Raw genomic sequence first — 18,863 nt, 5'->3', positions numbered from 1 at the left:
GTTAAAACCTTAAAGACACCTGCCATTTTCCAACACTGCATTTTCTGTCTCCTCCACTACCATCATTAACAGCTGGTCAGTGCTCCTTGCCCGCTGAACATGATCAGTCCCCACTGAGCTCAGTAGTTGGGAGGGGTTGTTCTCCCCCCCAAAAAAATATTTTTGTACTTCCGCAAATCTTGGGGGTTCCTGAGCACACCAATACCTCTCACTTGGCCATGTGGCTACATAAGGACTGACACTCAGAGAACAGAGACCATTGTTTATGTGTAGCAGGGGTCACCAATGTCCTTACTTCCAGGTGTGGTTAAGACTACAGTTCCCATTGCCCCTATTGACTACACTGGCTGTGGCTGATAGGAATTGTAGTCTATAATATCTGGAAAGTGTCATGTTATGTAGTTCTGTGAAAAATGATAAGCCCTGAGCAGTAGACCTTTGAGTGCTAGCAACCCGCAGAGGGTCCTTGAGGAAAGACAGGAGACTTAAATGAATTAAACTAATAAAAATAAGCTGCTCCCCCCCGCCTGGTGTTCTCTTTAGCCCTGCTATAGCCCACAGGGTACCTACCTACTCTTCAGACATTCTGCAGCCAAATGTGTAGAAAGCAGATAAAGCACATTCTTACCCTCTTTTATATATTTTGAGATAAACTCCATGGTGTGTGTTTTTAAAATGGTAACTTTATTGTGAAATAATACAGTTGAAATGTTCCCTGGAGACACACTGTAATCTGTAACGAGAAAGATGTGTGGTACAGAAGGGAGAGGAAATGTGTGGTGAGGGGATCACCTAAACAAAACTGCACAACCCAAATATACTGCACAACCTCTCATGTTTATATTTAGACTAACTGCAGTGGCAGCCTGACAGAAAGGGTCTCCATGGTGACCGAAGAGCCATTTTAAGGATTTCTGAGTGACAGCCTCCGGAAAATGTACAGTTCAGTGAGAAAAGCTGTAGGTGTATGCTGTGCTCATTCTTTGCTAATATTTATTATAGTACGTTACTCACTTCCATCATACTAATGAATCGAGACTATACAGCAGTCACTGTATAATTAGGATAAATTTAACCCGGGGGAATTATCCTATTTTTCATTGAAATACAGGGTTTAAAAGAAGATACAAGATTTTCCTGTGTTCCAGGTATGCCAAACTGGGGAGCTTTAGGATTCTGATTAAATCCCCTGCACTGGTGGGTTATGGAGGTGAACTTCTGCCAGGGCTCCACACCAGCTAATTGCCAGGGATTCATTTGGCTCAGGGGGTAGAAACAGTCTAGGGGAGAAGTCAGTAGAGAGCCAAAACCCACTGACTCCACTTCCTCCTTCCTCTGCAAAATCACAATGAGGCATGGGATTCTAACTAACTCTGCAGCTAAAGGTGATGATAGGTGGGCAGAGCTGTCTACCTGCCAGGTCACCTGGCATAGTTATGATAGGCAAATGCTTCCCTTTGAAGCCCTGTTGGATGGAACTTCACTGTGAACCACAGGGCTTTCAAACAGGTTTGATTTTGAAAGCTGTCCACAGAGATGAGGCCAGTGCTTTTTCTCTGGGGGGACGGATGACGAAGCAGGGGTACACATACCCCAAAACATTTTGTGAATCTAAGTTTGGCCTCACTGAGGGGCAGTACAGTGGTACCTCAGGTTACAGATGCTTCAGGTTACAGACGCTTCAGGTTACAGACTCTGCTAACCCAGAAATAGTACCTCAGGTTAAGAACTTTGCTTCAGGATGAGAACAGAACTTGAGTGGTGGCGGCAGCGGGAGGCCCCATTAGCTAAAGTGGTACCTCAGGTTAAGAACAGTTTCAGGTTAAGAATGGACCTTCAGAACGAATTAAGTTCTTAGCCCAAGGTACCACTGTATTTCAATATGAGTAGGAAAATGAGAGTACCCTTAAACATTTTTTAAGAAAAAAAGAGCACAGGATAAGGCTATAAAATACTCTTTGCTGCGCGTTCCAAGTACGGATAGGGGTATGCACCCAGGTCCTGTTTGCAGGTGGATTCCCAAAGGCATCTAGCTGGCCACTTTTGTCAGGTGGCAGAGGAATCACCCCCCACAGCAGGTTGCCAGGAATGGATAAGACAAGGAAAAGTTCTTACCATCTGCTTTTTATTCAATATTTACAGAGAGAGGCTTGAGAATGCAGCCTCTTGGAATAATGGTGTTGTCCTGAGAAAATCTCCACCCCGCTTTTCCTCCCACTACCTCATTTGTCAGCAGCAGCACCCTCTTTACAGTTGCTGCTTCGGGCCATCTGCCTCCAAGCTCTTTGCTCTCCTACTTTTAAGGCTCGCCGGGTTCTGGGAGATGGTGGGTCTGGAATGCTTTCTAGTGATAACGTGTCAGCCAGCTGCTCCAGCTCTGCCTCCTCCCCCTCTCCCATTATTTCCCAACTTTCCCCCCATCTTGCTCTGAAATGTGACTTTCTTCTTCTCTGCTGGGGAGGCAGTCTCCACCATTAATACTCTGCCCAGTCCCTGACATCTATGATACCAGGATGTTGGGTGGCCCTTTGGCCTGATCTATCAGGGCTCATCTTATGCTCCTACGTCCTCACAGAGGCAAGAAAAAGTGTAAACAATTTAAATACAGCGAGCGGTACCTCGGGTCACGGACGCTTCAGGTTACAGACTCCACTAACCCAGAAATAGTACCTCGGGTTAAGAACTTTGCTTCAGGATGAGAACAGAACTTGAGTGGTGGCGGCAGCGGGAGGCCCCATTAGCTAAAGTGGTACCTCAGGTTAAGAACAGTTTCAGGTTAAGAACAGACCTCCAGAACAAAGTAAGTTCTTAATCTGAGGTACCACTGTAATTCCATTAAAAGTAACCGCCGTTCTCTGAAAAGAATAGGCCCACTAGTAAAGAGTTACAGGTGATTCTGTGGTTCATGGGGAAATCCAGTATGGTTAAACTGATTTCAGACCCCTTTCGAACTGATTTAAATAAAGGCGTACACTTGAATCCAAGGAACAACCACTGGTAGCCAGATTACATCCACTGCATTATTAACTTTTCATATCAAAACAATGTATTTAATTATCATATGTTACAGTGCTCTGTTATATTAACTCATTTTCTGTGCTGCAAAGGCTTCCTCTTCTACATTTATAGAGTCTAAGGAGCAAAAGTGATTTTTAGCTGTAAAATGACCTACGGGTCATTATCGTAGCATTTCCATCATTTAAGTGTATCTAGTTATTAATATAATTCAGTCAGTAGCAAAGCTGCATTCAATTTCCTGAAGGCGGAGGTTTCATTCAGGAATGCCTAATGATAATGTTACCTTTGTCATCACACAAAGACAGCAGAATATGAAGAGAAAACCTTGGCCACTGCTCACCGCCCCTGCCCCTTCCCATATGTCATTTGGCAATATTGCTATTGAGAGCAAAGTTTTGTGGCTGGGTAATAAAATAACACTTTTGAATACACCAGCTATTATCTGTACCCTATGGCAAATAACAGGGAGAGTTAAAACCCACACATTTTGTACATTTGCTTAATAGGAGGGGGTATCACATAAGGATGGGTGAATCTAAGGGTTTTGGTTTTTCTCAGTTTCTTATCTGTGCAATTGTAAGTGGAGTTTTCTACATTTCCACACAAGTTTTTGATTTTTTTTAAAGAAAATATTCCTCATGAAAATCCACCAGTATTTTAGTGTTGATTTCTCAGAATATACACATTCTTAAATGCAATTTCCCATAATATAAATGCATTTCTGTAGGTTATTTTCACTGTTATATGCAATTTTATGCGCATGTCGTCCTGGCATATGCAGGAGAACTTTACTGCAAAATTCAAAGAAGTGCAATTTCCAAAGAGCAGCTGTGTTTTGATTTGTGTATTGTTTCCAAAAGCGTGGGTGTGGCAGGTTCATCTTTAAACATGAATTGAATCAAAGTTTGTACTCATCCCTAGTCAGGAAGCACAGCTCATTCATTCATTAGCCACTACCTGCATTCTATCCAAGTGCATTTACCCACAGGCATAGCTGGGGGCAGTTGCTCCCCACCTAAATACCGTGGTACCTCTGGTTGCGAACGGGATCCATTCCGAAGGCCCGTTCGCAACATGAAAGGAACACAACCAGCATCTGCGCATGCGCGGGTCGCAATTCGCCGCATCTGTGCATGCACGTGACATCATTTTGCGCGTCTGTGCATGCGCGAGCGGCAAAACCCGGAAGTAATGCTTTCCAGTACTTCCGGGTCGCTGCAGGACGCAACCTGAAAAAACGTAAGATGAAGCAAACGTAACAAGAGGTATGACTGTAAAGTAAATAAATAAAAATACTTAGCCAAAAGTAGAAATTGTAGAAAGGTTTTGAAAGCTTTTCCTGGGCACTTGGGGTCAAAAGTTCTGCCTCTCCCCCCTCCCCCAACACAACATAAAGCCTGGCTACACCCATGTTTATACCCCATACATGTGAAAGCCTTACTCACTGACAGATGCCAGTGTTGCTATGATGTGACCATCTGAAAACAAACCAGATTGTTCCAGCCCAGATTATGGCATCTCCTAGGAATACAAAACCTGGTCGCCTCTGATGAATGTAGGCTTTTTCTGTTAGCATTAGTGTATGGCTGAAAATCCCAATCACTACTGCCACCTTTGTTGTACCATATTTTGTGTGTGTTACCTTCTGCCACTTTGGAGAGAGGGAGGAAAATTCAGCACATTTTCAGGGTCAAAATGCAGTGGGAGCAGTTCCTTTAAGGTGAAGGGGGTGGGGCACCGTCCCACCAACCTAAGTCCGGCCTAAGCCAGCCCTCGCCTACTGGCCTCCTTAATTAAAACACTGCCTGTCAGCTTCCTCCGCCTTAGTCTCCATGTTGCCACCAGGAAGGAGGATGGGGAGAAAACTAGAGTTAGTCGGCTTTGGCTATCATTGGTTCTGGCTCCACCTGCTTATGGCTTCCCTGCTTTCTGAACCCACCAGGCTCAATGGGCACCAGCCACTACTGGGCAAATGGGCTTACCTATAATGATACAAGACGGTTTCCTTAAGGCATTCTTCCTTTTAGACAACCGCACAAGAAACATTAGCCACTGCTTGAGCCTTTTATCCTACAGAAAGCCCCAATGGTAATGATGCTATGTCCAGACACAGTCTTGTTTCTAGGGAGATTGGTGTTTACGCTTTTTTTAAAAAGAAGATTCTTCCCTCTGCCTCCATTGGCACAGTGGCTGTTTCTACCAGTACTGCAAATGGCCAGTGCCAGCCTAAGGCATGCTGCTGCCTGTAGTGAACCCGACGCCACCCATTTCACATTCGACATGTGGAAGCTAACTGAACTGGCAGTTGAATCTTTTGGGCATTGAATTACAAGAGGATCTGTCCTGGAGTGTCAACACAAAGGGGATTGTGAAGAAGGCGCAGCAGAGACTGTACTTTTTGAGAATTCTAAGGAAAAACCATCTTCCACAGAAACTGCTGCTTGCCTTCTATCACTGTGCCATTGAGAGCGTGCTCACTTATGGCTTATGTGTGTGGTACGGAAGCTGTACTACCCAGGACAGGATGGGGTTGTGCAGAGTTGTTAAGGCAGCAGAGAGCATTGTTGGCTGCCCACTTTCCACCTTAGAGCAGATTTATGCCACAAGGTGCCATAGGAAGGCACTGGACATAGTAAAAGATCCATCGCATCCTGGTCACTGTCTCTTCGAGCTCCTGCCGTCGGAGATACAGGACGATGAAGACAAGAACGAGCCGTCAAGAACAGCTTCTTCTCCAGAGCGATCTCAGCCCTGAATGGGAAGCCTGGACTTTGAAAGTCATCTAATCTTCCTTGCTGTACTATACTGTATTGTTTTAATTTGTGTTTTTATGGAGCAGTCAAGTAATTTCGTTGTCCCTGAGAGGGGGCAATGACAATAAAGATATTATTATTATTATTATTATTATTATTATTATTATTATTATTATTATCTTACTTCAACACTGTTGATGGGATGGCACCCTCCAATGTACCAGAATCAGGGGACCTAGGATAGGCTGTGTGGCAACAGTGGTGAATGGCTCAGGAGGAACAGCTGAGGGCTGGGACAGCTGCCCCAACCTCAGAGGCTTGAGGCAGTTGCCTCACTCTGCCTAACAGTTGGACTGGCCCTGAAGACTACTGATTGGCCTTCCAGTGACAAACCTTTTTTGCCCTTAAGGAAGAAAAACTTATGGATAACCCCTGCTTCCCAGTACAGTGGTACCTCGGGTTAAGAACTTGATTCGTTCTGGAGGTTCGTTCTTAACCTGAAACTATTCTTAACCTGTGATACCACTTTAGCTAATGGGGCCTCCCACTGCCACAGCGCAATTTCTGTTCTCATCCTGAGGTTCTTAACCCGAGGGACTATTTCTGGGTTAGCGGAGTCTGTAACCTGAAGCGTCTGTAACCCGGGGTACCACTGTATCATACTGACTAAGCTTTGACTGGTCTGAAAATGAACTGAATTGCCTCCTCATCCAGAAACTACAACAACAAGGCTTTAGATACATTTCCCTCTCCCTGCATTGCAAAAAACAACCACCACCCTGATCTGGATACTTCTAGTTTGTGAACGGAACTGTACAAGTGGTACACCCCACCCCCTTCCTACTCACGCTCCTCAATATTGCAGTCAATTCCCTCTACAATTTATGTGTGATATTTCCTAATATGAAATCATAAATATCAAGGCACAGAAGCTTTCAGTGCACTGTGCTGAGCATACAAATCAAGCCTACATGCTGCTGTGCACAACGGCTCGATAAATAAAAGGATCACATTCAATATCCACAACTTGAAACAGATACGGATTAGCCAAGAGTCAAAGCACACAGCCATTCCTGCAAAGTGGTTATTTCCCTTCTGGCATAGTTGTGGTTGTACGAACTTCCATAAACTGCCATTTTGTGGGAAATAGCAAGAGTTAAGTTAGAGGTGAAGAAAGGGATGCGGGTGGCGCTGTGGGTTAAACCACTGAGCCTAGAGCTTGCCGATCAGAAGGTCGGTGGTTCGAATCCCCGCGACGGGGTGAGCTCCCGTTGCTCAGTCTCTGCTCCTGCCAACCTAGCAGTTTGAAAGCATGTCAAAGTGCAAGTAGATAAATAGGTACCACTCTGGCGGGAAGGTAAACGGCGTTTCCGTGCACTGCTGTGGTTCTCCAGAAGTGGCTTAGTCATGCTGGCCACATGACCTGGAAGCTGTACGCCGGCTCCCTCGGCCAGTAAAGTGAGATGAGCGCTGCAACCCCAGAGTCGGCCACGACTGGACCTAATGGCCAGGGGTCCCTTTACCTTTACCTTTAAGTTAGAGGTGAAAGCAAATGGACGAGAGCTTTCAAGGTTAGAACGTAAGCAGGCTTTTGAATAACTCTGTAGCAGTGTGCAAAACCTTAAATGGATCAGGACCCGAGCACTTAAAGAAGGACCTCTCCTAATGCCATCTGTTCCATGCTCTGAGATTGGCTGGGGAGTCATGGCTTGTGATCATGCCAATAGACATGGCCCAAGGGTGTGGTGACTTGAGACAGGGTCTTCTCAGTGGCGGCACCCTGGCAATGGAATTCCTTTTTTGGGTGAAGTGGGATCATAAGGAAATAGGATGAGCCTGCTGGCTTAAATCCGACAAGACCAATGGCCCACCTAGTCCAGCATCCTGTTTTCACAGCGACCACCTAGATATCTGTGGGAAACACTCAAGCAGGACATGAGCACAAGATCACTCTTGCCTCCTGTGCTTTTCAGCAACTGGATCATCCTCTATATTGCTGCATTTCAGTTGTCAACTAAAAAACAGGTTTCGTTTGCCTGGGCTTATGGAACATGATTTTTGCCACGCAAAGCTATTATTTTAGCTGTACTTCTTTGAAAATGTACTTAATTAGTCAATAAAATTCCTGTTCTTGTTAATATATACTGCCCTGGACTTCATCAAGAGGGAAAGAAGTTTATAAATATAATAAGTAACAGAGAAATGTATAAGTTTGGGATTCCATTGTCAAAGATGTGAAAGGTTTGTACTACTCTGTTTGGACAGAGGCAGCCTAACATTTGTTGTCTATGCACTGGCAACTTCTAGGTTAGATTATTGCAATGAGTTGTATGCAGGGCTTCCTCTGGTTCAGAAACTTCAGCTGCTGCAGAATTTGGTGGCTAGGTTGCTCACCAGGGCAAAAAGGTTTAAACATATAATGCCAATGCTGGCCTGACTGCACTGTTGGCCAATTAGCTTTTGGGCCCAATTTAAAGTGCTGGTTTTGACCTTTAAAGCCTTAAAATGGCTCAAGATGCAGCCTTTGGCTCTTCATTACCTCTGGCCTTGAGTGGGTAGGCCTTTTAAAAAGTGGATTGTCTTTTTTTAAAATTTTTAAATTTTATGCTAGCTTTAAGGTACACATTTGTTTGTTTATATATTGTAAGTTTCTCTGGGTTACTTTGGTTTTTAAAAAAGCAACCAATAAATTTAAATAATAATAATAATAATAATAATAATAATAATAATAATAATAATAATAATAATTAATAATAATAATAATAATATAATTTGCAGGAACCAGCTTTTGATATGCCACTTCACAATTCTCTTTTGGAGATTTTGCATTAGTACCCTAAAAGCAGAATCCTGCACACTGCAGTAAATAACATACAGCTGGGTTGTTACAGGCTGAGAACCAACACTGATATATTTTCTCCCCTTGGCTATCACATGTTCAACGGTTTATTTTTTTATTTATTTATTCCCTTATATTTATATTCCACATTTATTCCATCAGAGAACTCAAGGCACCATACACAGGTGATGACCCCTCCAGGAACTGACCAGACCCTGTCCTGCTTTAACAAGGTGCTGGCTTCATATGCCTTCAGGCCAAGCCCTGGGGCAGGCCCATGACTCAGAGTTGCTACTTCAAATATGCTGAGTTGCCCTGTTTATCCACAAAAGCCATAGGCTAGATTTTCTTCAAGATGGCACAAATGGCAGGCAAGTACACACAGCACTGGGGCCATATAATAGAAGACTGAACAGCGACCACTGTAATCTTTTTCAGAACTAATTCAATAACATGCACAAAAGCAGCATGAAACGGCTCTTGGCATTCATTTATTTCTTGTTTGAATTTGGTAAAGGTAATTAGTTACAATAAATTAAATCCAGCAGCCTCAATTATATGGTTCTCGTAGATGCTGCGTGCAGGATTCAGCGGTATGACAGTCTGCAGTTTGAACTGCGAGCTGAGCCACAGTCTGCAAGAAGTCTGTTAAGCCATTCTCATTCTCCACAGTCACTCGAGTGACAAATAAATAAATAAATAAATAAAGGGAGGGATGGATGGATGGAAAATATTCCACTTTCAACATGCCTTCCAAAACCTTTATCCCAGTTGCTATGCATCTTGGATTTGAATTGATTTCATGTATGTGCTATGTTGTTTGAAACTGTTCTTATATTTACAGCTTTTTTAAAAAAACAGATCTTATATATGTAATAGTTTTAACTGTTTTATATATGTAACTATTTTAGCGCTCCAAAACATGCATTTTGGGGTGCCGTGCCCGAAAGAAGTTTTTTGAAGGGAGAAAACATGTGAATTCATGCGAGACCATGGCAACCAAAATGGCCGCCATGCTCTCATGGTAAAAAATGGGAAGATGGCGTCTGGGAAGACGGTGTGTCAGATTTTGGCTTCAAAGTGTTAGAGGAGATGATTACAGTTCCCAGAGTGGTTTAACCACCAGTTAATTCTAATGGAGCTCTGGAAATTGCAGCTCTGTGAGGGGACTAGGGGCCTCCTAACAACCCTCAGCACACATAACAAACTACAGTTCCCAGGATTCTTTGGGGGAAGTCGTGACTGCTAAAGTGGTATCACAGTGCTTTGGACGTAAGGTGCAGATTTGGCCTGATGTAAACCAGTTTAACAGCAATTCCTTCCCCCAAAGGAATCCTGGAAAACATACTTTTGTGAGAGGGGTTGGGGGTCTCTAAAAGAACTCCGCAGATCATCAGCATATTACAATCCTCGGGATTCTTTGGAGGGAACCATGATTGTTAAACCGCTATATAACTGATATATAAGTCTGCAGTGTGGCTATGATCTGTGAGTGCAGAATGGGGAAGAAGTTCAGTGTCTTCAAGGGATACATCCGATAATCAGCCCTGCAAATCTCTCCTGGAACCTTGGAGCCTGGTTGTGATTTATATTACGGCAAGCTCTGCTGTGACTGTTCTCAGATCGGCTCTGTTTAACTTCACTTGGGAAAAGAACATGGGGAAATAAATATTTTATTGCAAGAAGTTCTGCTCTGCCTGAATTCTGTCAATGTTAGGAGGTTTGAAAGCGGGCAAGTTCCAATAAGCTCTGCTGAAGCACTGGAGGGCATTGCTGTCATGTGCTTTGGTAAACAAGATTTTGGAAGTCATATCAGCTGTGAAGAGAAGTCTCTCTGTAAAGCAATGCAGTTAGATCTCTTTGGAATTGTGTTGTCATTTATTTATTTATTTTTGCAGAGTGGTTACAGCTCTTGTGCTAAGAAGAAGAGTTTTCGAGAGATTTCATTTGGAGAGAGGTTGGGGCAGGGGGAGAAGTAGTTTGTTTTCCTGAACTGAAATAACCTTAGTAGTAGTAGGGATCTGGCCTTGCATCATTTCCCCATCTATCTTTTCCATCTATAAGACTCACCCTTGTATAAGACACCCCCCCCCATTCAATTTTAAGAAAATGAGGGGAGATAGCCCAAAGTTGTCGAGCCTCTCCACGCCACAAAGCTGTGGGTGAAAAACACTCCTTAGATCATTTCTGGTGTGCAGCAGCGTCGGGTGAATTTGCGCTCTTGCCAGCCATTCGGTTTGAGGGAGCGCAACCTCCCCTGATGCTACCGCGTGTGGGAAACGATCCAGGGAGTGCTTCCCGAGTGCACTGGCATCAGGGGAAGTTGTGCTCCCGCCAACGAGCTGGCTCGCGGCGCGAAGCTTCTCCTCCCTATGCAGCTGCAGGCAGAAAAAACCCCCTAGATTGCTCCCCGCAGCATCGGGGGAAGCTGCGCTCCCGCCACCCGAATGGCTGGCGCCACGCTGCTTATCCCCTCCCCCCCATGCCACTATCCGTGTATTGGACGACCCCAGTTTTTTGACATGATTTTTGAGTCAAAAAAAACATGTCAAATACACAGAAAAATACAGTATTTGGCTTGTATTTGTTGATATTAAAGCCTATGTGACTTTCTGACATGGCTGCCCAAAGTCTGACCTAGGAATATATGAACCTCTCTCAAACCAGTCTGACATTCATTTGGACTTTCATCTGGTATTTTCTTTTCCCCTGACTGGTTTATCTTGCACAAGTCTTTTCTTTGTTTCATCAGCCTAACTGATAAATTGAGGGCTCTAAACTGGCCTCCCCAACTTTAAAACAGAGCATTTTTCACAAATAGCTAGATAATTGCAACAATTGGCGGACATAATCCAGCCAAAGCCAGTAAGTCCCACCAAATTTACATCAAAAGGGTTTAACTATGGGCGGATCGTCCCCATTTTCTTCTTCCTGCACACAGCAGCACAGGGTGAACAGGCATATGTGGTGCACATGTTGGATGTGATCCACTGGGTACACAGAGGAACTGGCAAAATAATCCCCCTGGGCTTTGGGTGAATGCATTTTAAAGCTCTGGCAGAGATTTATTTGCACTTTCTGCACTTCGACAGTGCAGCGTTGCCATTGGGAGGGTTCGTTAACTTTAAAGATTGTCACAGATATCAGCAGCAGTTGTACGTCTTCCAGTGTGGGAGCCTCGGCTCATTGAAAACAATTACTGGCAGTGAAATGGAAGCAATAAAGTGAAGAAGCACAGAAGCAGTGTGTGTGTGTGTGTGTGTGTGTGTGTGTGTGTAATTAACTTCTCCTGACATGTGGCATCAAGCCAGCTATGCTATCACTCAGAGTATTGATCAGTTCCATATTTGCCCCATGTGTCCACTAAACCATCCTCTATCATTTCCAAAAGTGAGCCCAGATATGGCAGTAATGGCCAGTTCTGATGTAACCAACTAAGCTTACAATGATTCCTGTTATGCATTCTGGGCTGTACCATTTAAACTGGTGCAGATTGCAGCTGGGGGTGGGATGACAGTGATCATATTTTTAATGGTTCTTGCATGTGTAGCAAATTAGAAGAAGTATTTGCTTTTCCCTATCTTCTAGCATTCAGTTTCATTAGATAACCCTTGGTTCTAGTCAGTGCTTTTTTCGGGGGGGGACATAGGGGTACGCATACCCCTAAACATTTTGTGAATCTAAGTTTGGCCTCATTGGGGGGCAGTATTTCAATATGAGTAGGAAAATGAGGGTACCCCTAAACATTTTGTGAGTAAAAAGCACTGGTTCTAGTAATATGACAGAGGGAGCAAAGCCTCTACTACTTTCTCCACAACTTGCATCTCTATCATGTATGCCCCTTATTTATCTTTTTTTTCTAAATTAAGAAATCCAAATTAAAATATGAAATCCAATCCCAATTATTATTTTGCTTGCTTGACCTGGATTTACAATATTCGTTTTGAGGTGCAGCAACAAGAGCTGAACACAATATCCTACATGTGCTTGAACCACAGATTTCTGCACTTTGATATTATGATACTGACCACTTTTAAAAACCTAAGTGCACAGCATGAAATGGATCTACCATAGCCACATGTTTATTGACACTCTCAAATGAGAAGCGGAGCCTCTCTATGTGTGATACGTCTCCCTTCTGAGAGGGGAAAAGGTGGTGGTTTAAAACAAGCGGAAAAAGTTTGGTAAAGCAGGAATGGAAAGATACTGAGAGGAAGATGCCAATTTTAAACAATGACAGAGGTTTGAAGAAAGCAGGAGCGGAAGGACATTGAGGTTTTTAAACAAGCAAGCAAGCAAGCAAGCAAGCAAGCAAACAAACAAACAAACAAACTCCAGTTTTAAGAATGAGAAATAGCAGAGACAGCTGCAACACAAAAGCTACTAACAGTGGTACCTCTGGTTAAGAACTTAATTCATTCCGGAGGTCCGTTCTTAACCTGAAACTGTTCTTAACCTGAGGTACCACTTTAGCTAATGGGGCCTCTGGCTGCCGCCGCGCGATTTCTGTTCTCATCCTGAAGCAAAGTTCTTAACCTGAGGCACTATTTATGGGTTGGCGGAGTCTGTAACCTGAAGCGTCTGTAACCTGAGGTACCACTGTACCAGAAAGCTAACACAACAGAGCTCTTCCCAACCCCCTTCCTGTTGTACTCAGACCTCGCTTTAAACCACCACTTTCCCTCAGTGCTCCTCTGCTGGCTCTATTCAAACTTCTGCAACTATTTACACTGCCATTTCCTCAGTGTTTCTTCATTCCTGCTTAATTCAAACTTTTGCATTGTTTAAAACCAGCACAAGCAAAAGAGCGCTCTCCTCTCCTATGGTTACAGCAACTGATATTCAGAGGTATTACTGCCTCGACCATGGAAGTAGAGCATAGCCAACATGGATGGTTCTGAGCCACTGATAGCCTTACTCTCTGTGTATTTGTCCAATCCTCTTTTCAATTCATCCAAGTTGATGACCATCACTGCTACCTTTGGGAGCAAGTTCCATAGTTTAACAATGCGCTGCCTGAAGAAGTACCTTCTACCCCTGAGTCTACCATGTGCCCGATTTGTAAAATGGCTGCAAAATCCATTCTGCAGGGCAGCTTTTGAGCAAATTACACACGTGATGTACTCTGCTGAAATGTCCTCAAAACTATATGATGTATTTTGCTGAAATGCTTTCACAGGTTTCCACACCCACAGGAAAAAAAGTGGCTAAAGATATCCCACAAACGAATACAACAGGAAAAGTGTATTGCAACTGGTTTTCTCAATGCTTTGCAAATTATGTATTTTTCATCTTTGCTCTGCAAGGTTCTCTCTCACAGCAGGTAGCACAGATATTGTTAAGTGGGGCATGCAAAACTGACAAACGTACCAGGGAAAAGCAATTGAGCAAGGAAGCATAAACAATAAAACAATAATATTGTTATAGTTTTGCACCTAACTGTTAAAATGCCTTTCGTGCAAAGAAGTTGAGCACTGCAGAACGGGAAATGGCTTGAATCTGATACCACCCTTGGGGACAGACAATTACCATTTCCATTTTATAAACATGGGCAATTCATTGCGTATGCATTCCTTTGTTCAAATATCCAGGTATGCACCAGACATTTTCCTACAAAGAAATATAAAAAAGGTCTTTGACCTCATAATTACGTCCCTGCACTGAATCTTTGTGTTGGTGCTGAGTTTTTAATGGCTAGTTAGTGGGTGGAAGTACTCCTCTGCTTATTGTTTATGTGCAGTTAATGTTTTCTATCACTGTTATGGGGGAGAGTGTTTTGTTTTTGGCCATCACTCATCTGAAGTCAGAGGTGGTACAGGCCAGAATTAACGTAAGGGACATAAGAAAAGCCTGCTGGATCTGGCCAATGGACCATCTTGTCTAGCATGCTGTCCTCACAGCAGTTAGCCAGATGCCTATGAGAATCCCACCAGCAGGACCTGAGCACATCAGCCCTTTCCCCCCTGCTGTCATTTCCAGAAACTGGTTGTCATGGTCTGGTTCATGGGCAATCGAAGTCCCGGCAGGGGATGTCAGGACCAGGGGCAAGATGGCGGGGTGGGAGCAGGAATGGGGGTCCCGAAGCCAGGAGTCCGGAAGCCAAGAGTCTGAGGGTCAGAAAGCCGGGAGTCACAAAGCCAAGGGTCTGAGGATCAAGAAGCAAGGAGTCAAGAAGTCAAGGGTCCAAGGATCACAAAGCAGGGAGTCAAGAAGCCGAGGTTCAAGGATCAGGAAGCAAGAAGCCAAACACAGCAAAGCAGGAAGCGTGTTGCTGTGGCAAAGAGCCGAAGGGCAATGCTGACCTTATATCCCTTCCCAGCTCTTGCCACCAGGTGCTGTGAGTTACCAATCGGCCTCATCTGTGAGGCCGCACCTTGCCTCTTCAGAACAAACTTAGGAAGGCCTCAGTCCTGCAAAGTCCTATTGGTCACAGGGCCTGGCTCCTGCAAACACACCTGACACTGATATTCAGAGGCATACTGCCTTCGGCCGTGATGCAGAGTACAGCTATCATGGTTAGTAGCCTCCATGAATTTGTATAATCCTCTTTTAAAGTCATTCATGTCAGTGGCCATCGCTACCTCTCATGGGAGTGAATTCCATAGCTTAACTATCGTTTATCAAAGGTGAAGTGGAAATATCTCCTTCTTCAACCAGGCTCATCCTGTCAGAACAAGCTTGCTGAAAGTCTTCAGGCAGTGGTCACTGAACAGCCACCTGTAGCTCTAGCTATGGAACTCCAGCATTGACTAGAGCATTGGGCTAGATAATCTACAAGGCTCCCTTCAACTCTTATGCGATGTGTGATTGTGCGAAATATGCAAAACTGAGAAAGAAGCCCACACTCAGAACGGGCAGGATAGTTTTAATCAGAGCTTCCACATCGCAACAAGCTTTGATGTAGCAGTCTTGGATAGGCAAACTAAGGCCCAGGGGCCAGATCCAGCCCAATCGCCTTCTAAATCCGGCCCATGGATGGTCTGGGAATCAGCGTGTTTTTACATGAGTAGAATGTGTGCTTTTATTTAAAATGCATCTCTGGGTTATTTGTGGGGCATAGGAATTCATTCATCCCCCCCCATATAGTCCGGCCCCCCACAAGGTCTGAGGGGACAGTGGACCGGCCCCCTGCTGAAAAAGTTTGCTGACCCCTGGTGTAGCTCCTCTCAGCCTTTGCTCTGTGCTAGCAGAGCACTGGATTTAATTCTATAAATAATCGATGGGAAGCAAAAGTGCAAACGTTGAAACATTAATGAGACAGAGTGCCCAATGAATGATAGGTAGCAGAGCTGAAAAGCACATCTTTTCCCAGCATTGGAATGATGCCACTGGGGACACAGAAGGATTTGATAAAATGGGAGGAGAAGCCTTCATCGAATCAAGGCACAATGCACCCAGCGCAGCTCGCCTGCAATTGACCAAGGTTGCTTGGGTAGCCAAGCGGGGAAGAGTGAGCTGTGACTGAAGAGGTTCCTGGTTCAAATTCTGCCTTTGCCACAAGCTCTCTAAATGGCAATTGTTAAGCCATTTATAGATGAGCCTGGTGACCACCTGCGGTGCCTGTCACAAGGGGTCACTTGTCACGGGTTTTTCTACTCAGCTATCCACACAATAGCTGAAGCAAATAATGCAAGCTATTCATATTGAATGAAAGTACAGATTAAGGAGCCTAGCACTTATTAGGCTATATGACGTGGATAAAACATACATGCAAAACATACAGTGTTACCTCGGGTTAAGTACTTAATTCATTCCAGAGGTCTGTACTTAACCTGAAACTGTTTTTAACCTGAAGCACCACTTTAGCTAATGGGGCCTCCTGCTGCTGCCGCGCCGCCGGAGCACGATTTCTGTTCTCATCCTGAAGCAAAGTTCTTAACCTGAAGCACTATTTCTGGGTTAGCAGAGTCTGTAACCTGAAGCATATGTAACCCGAGGTACCACTGTACACTGAAGTCTGATAATGCAGGGTTCCTGATCACGCAGAGGCTTCTAGCTGATTTCAGATGGTCATGATTAGAAGGACTCTTCAGACCTTCAGACTAAACTAGTGAAGGTCTGGTGAGGAGGGGGCATAGCTGGCACAGGAGGTGTTGTGGCAGAACCAGCATACACACTGGGCTGTCTACACACGCATTTAATCCTCCGTGATGAAGCTGAATGTCTGAAGAGGGCTAGAGAGACACCCCCTCTCCATAATCATTTGAGCATCTGTTTAACTAAGTTTTGAGATTTTTGACTTGATTTATTTTCTCGCCCCCTCTGAATCCCTAATTCTAGGGAATTCCAGGAAATGGACTTAAGTCTGACATAGGCTGCATTTATTCTGTTCTCCCAAGGTTTCTCTAACTGCTAATTGCCACATTATATTCACGCTTTCACATGATGTAAAACCCGCATACAGAAATATAGCGGAATATAGTTTATGTTTAGCATGCTTTTCTGCGTTGTTTGCTTCTGGAAAGGTATCTGTTTGCAAATAACATGGAAAGGAATGCTCCGCAATACCCAGCTATGTTTCTGGAATGGACTTTTACTTTTACAATTAACAGAGAAACATCAGGAAAATGCAACAAACTGCCATGAGAATACAGCCTTAGACTGGAATCCTTGCTTTGAACACTCTTTTTCTTCATTCTGACTCTCACTGGACTCCACCTTAATAAAGCCTTCCTTTCTATTTATCTTTTTTGTTGGATTTATATTGACAGTAAGGATCTCCATGCCTACCTCTGATATTTGGACAAAGCATAAAGAAGGAAATGTATAAATCTTCATTCCGTCCTCTCTCTCTCACACACCCCACCTTTTTAATTACACCTACAATTCCCACACCTCTGCCCTTCTCAGAGTCTGAAGTCTCTCCCTTGTCTCTAGAGCTGCCTTTGCAATTATCCACTAATTTTCCATTTGTTATATTTTCTTAAGAAATATAAATTTATGGGAAAGCTCTGATTGTGTTTCTGTTGCTCCAAGAACACATTATAAGAGCACTCGGCTACCTAGATTAAACAACCTGAAGTTAATCGTGTCATTCTGTTTTGTATTTGGAAAACATGCTTTTTTAACGGGCAAACTCTACTAGACAGACAGCAGTCTGTCCTGTGCTACCAACTAACAGAATGGAGCTAAGATTACATTGCGAAATGGTTCTCATAGCTAGCACATTTGAGCAAAATTCTCCTTTGTGTTTCAGAAGGCCTTATTCCCTGAAGATGGAGAAGAGACAGTGTTCAGATGTGCACAGTCCCAAACAAACCCCATCCATTGGTCAAGGAAGATGCATTTACTAGGAGCTTGTTTTCCTCTTTCCTACCAGAAAGAGTATTCAACTTCAACTTCCAGTTGCCCTGGAACTGCAGAAGCAAGGGGAAAGGGGACCCTCTGGCCTCATCCATCAGCCAAGAGCCACCAATTGCGATTCAAGCAAGAACACCAACAAGGGAAGACCAGCCTGGCCTGAACTTGATTAAATTGCTTGTAGCTCATCACTTTGTTTTGGCCCTGAAGACTTGATCCTTCATTCCCTTTTGTGTCATTTCATTTTAGCTTGTAAGTCTGGTGGCAGGGCCTGTCTCTCTCTCTAATTGATGTGAGTCACTTAGGGAGACCGTAACTGTCTGAAGTGCATGAGAGAAATATAGAAAATAAAAAGATAAATAAAAATCTGCACAAGAGGGATATTAAATCATACTGCTTTGTCATACAACGGCATTGCAAGAATTGAGAACATGTACTGAAGAGCCTGCTCAAATCAGAGGGCAATGGAAATTTCCCCTGATGAAGAGTTGAATTTTGCTTGAAAAGTGTTGGGCTTTAAAACAGCACTTTCTAGAATAAATATGCTCTGTGAACTCTGCTTCTGACTGCTGGTATGCTGCCCTATGTTGATTGAGTGTGACAACTGCATCACGGAAGAGTAAAATCAACCATCCTCCCTTGTTTCACACTTTTCATGCTAATTTCAGAAATGCAAGATTGTGGCAACTATCCTCATTTAGGAATGATGCATTACCCAGAGTGCAATGTCCTCTACAGAACATAAAATTGTTCCATCCCTACCCAGAAGACTTATAAGCTGGCATTAGACAGGGATGAAAGGAGAGGAAGAGATTAGGGAGAATCAGATAGGAGGGGAGCATCAGCAAGCAAGGGGAGACAAGAGAGGTTGAGATCAAAAGTTTGCTGAAGAAATCAATTTTGGGAAGGTCAGTGAAGCAGAAAGGGGAGGGGGGGTCCTCCAATTTGTATAA

At 43.9% G+C, this 18,863-nt stretch overlaps 1 protein-coding gene across 4 annotated transcripts in view; it reads right to left on the bottom strand.

Annotated features, from left to right (window-relative positions):
• The window catches only part of RAB3C (RAB3C, member RAS oncogene family), a 107,322-nt gene that overhangs the window by 37,348 nt on the left and 51,111 nt on the right, over positions 1 to 18,863 (bottom strand). The gene's annotated exons all lie outside the window — the stretch shown is intronic.

This window comes from Podarcis filfolensis (assembly GCF_964270895.1).
Source record: "Podarcis filfolensis genome assembly, chromosome: 11".
In the NCBI taxonomy this organism is placed as follows: domain Eukaryota; kingdom Metazoa; phylum Chordata; class Lepidosauria; order Squamata; family Lacertidae; genus Podarcis; species Podarcis filfolensis.
The sequence above is the reverse complement of the archived record's forward strand: the minus strand, read 5'-3'. Positions and strand labels throughout refer to the sequence as shown.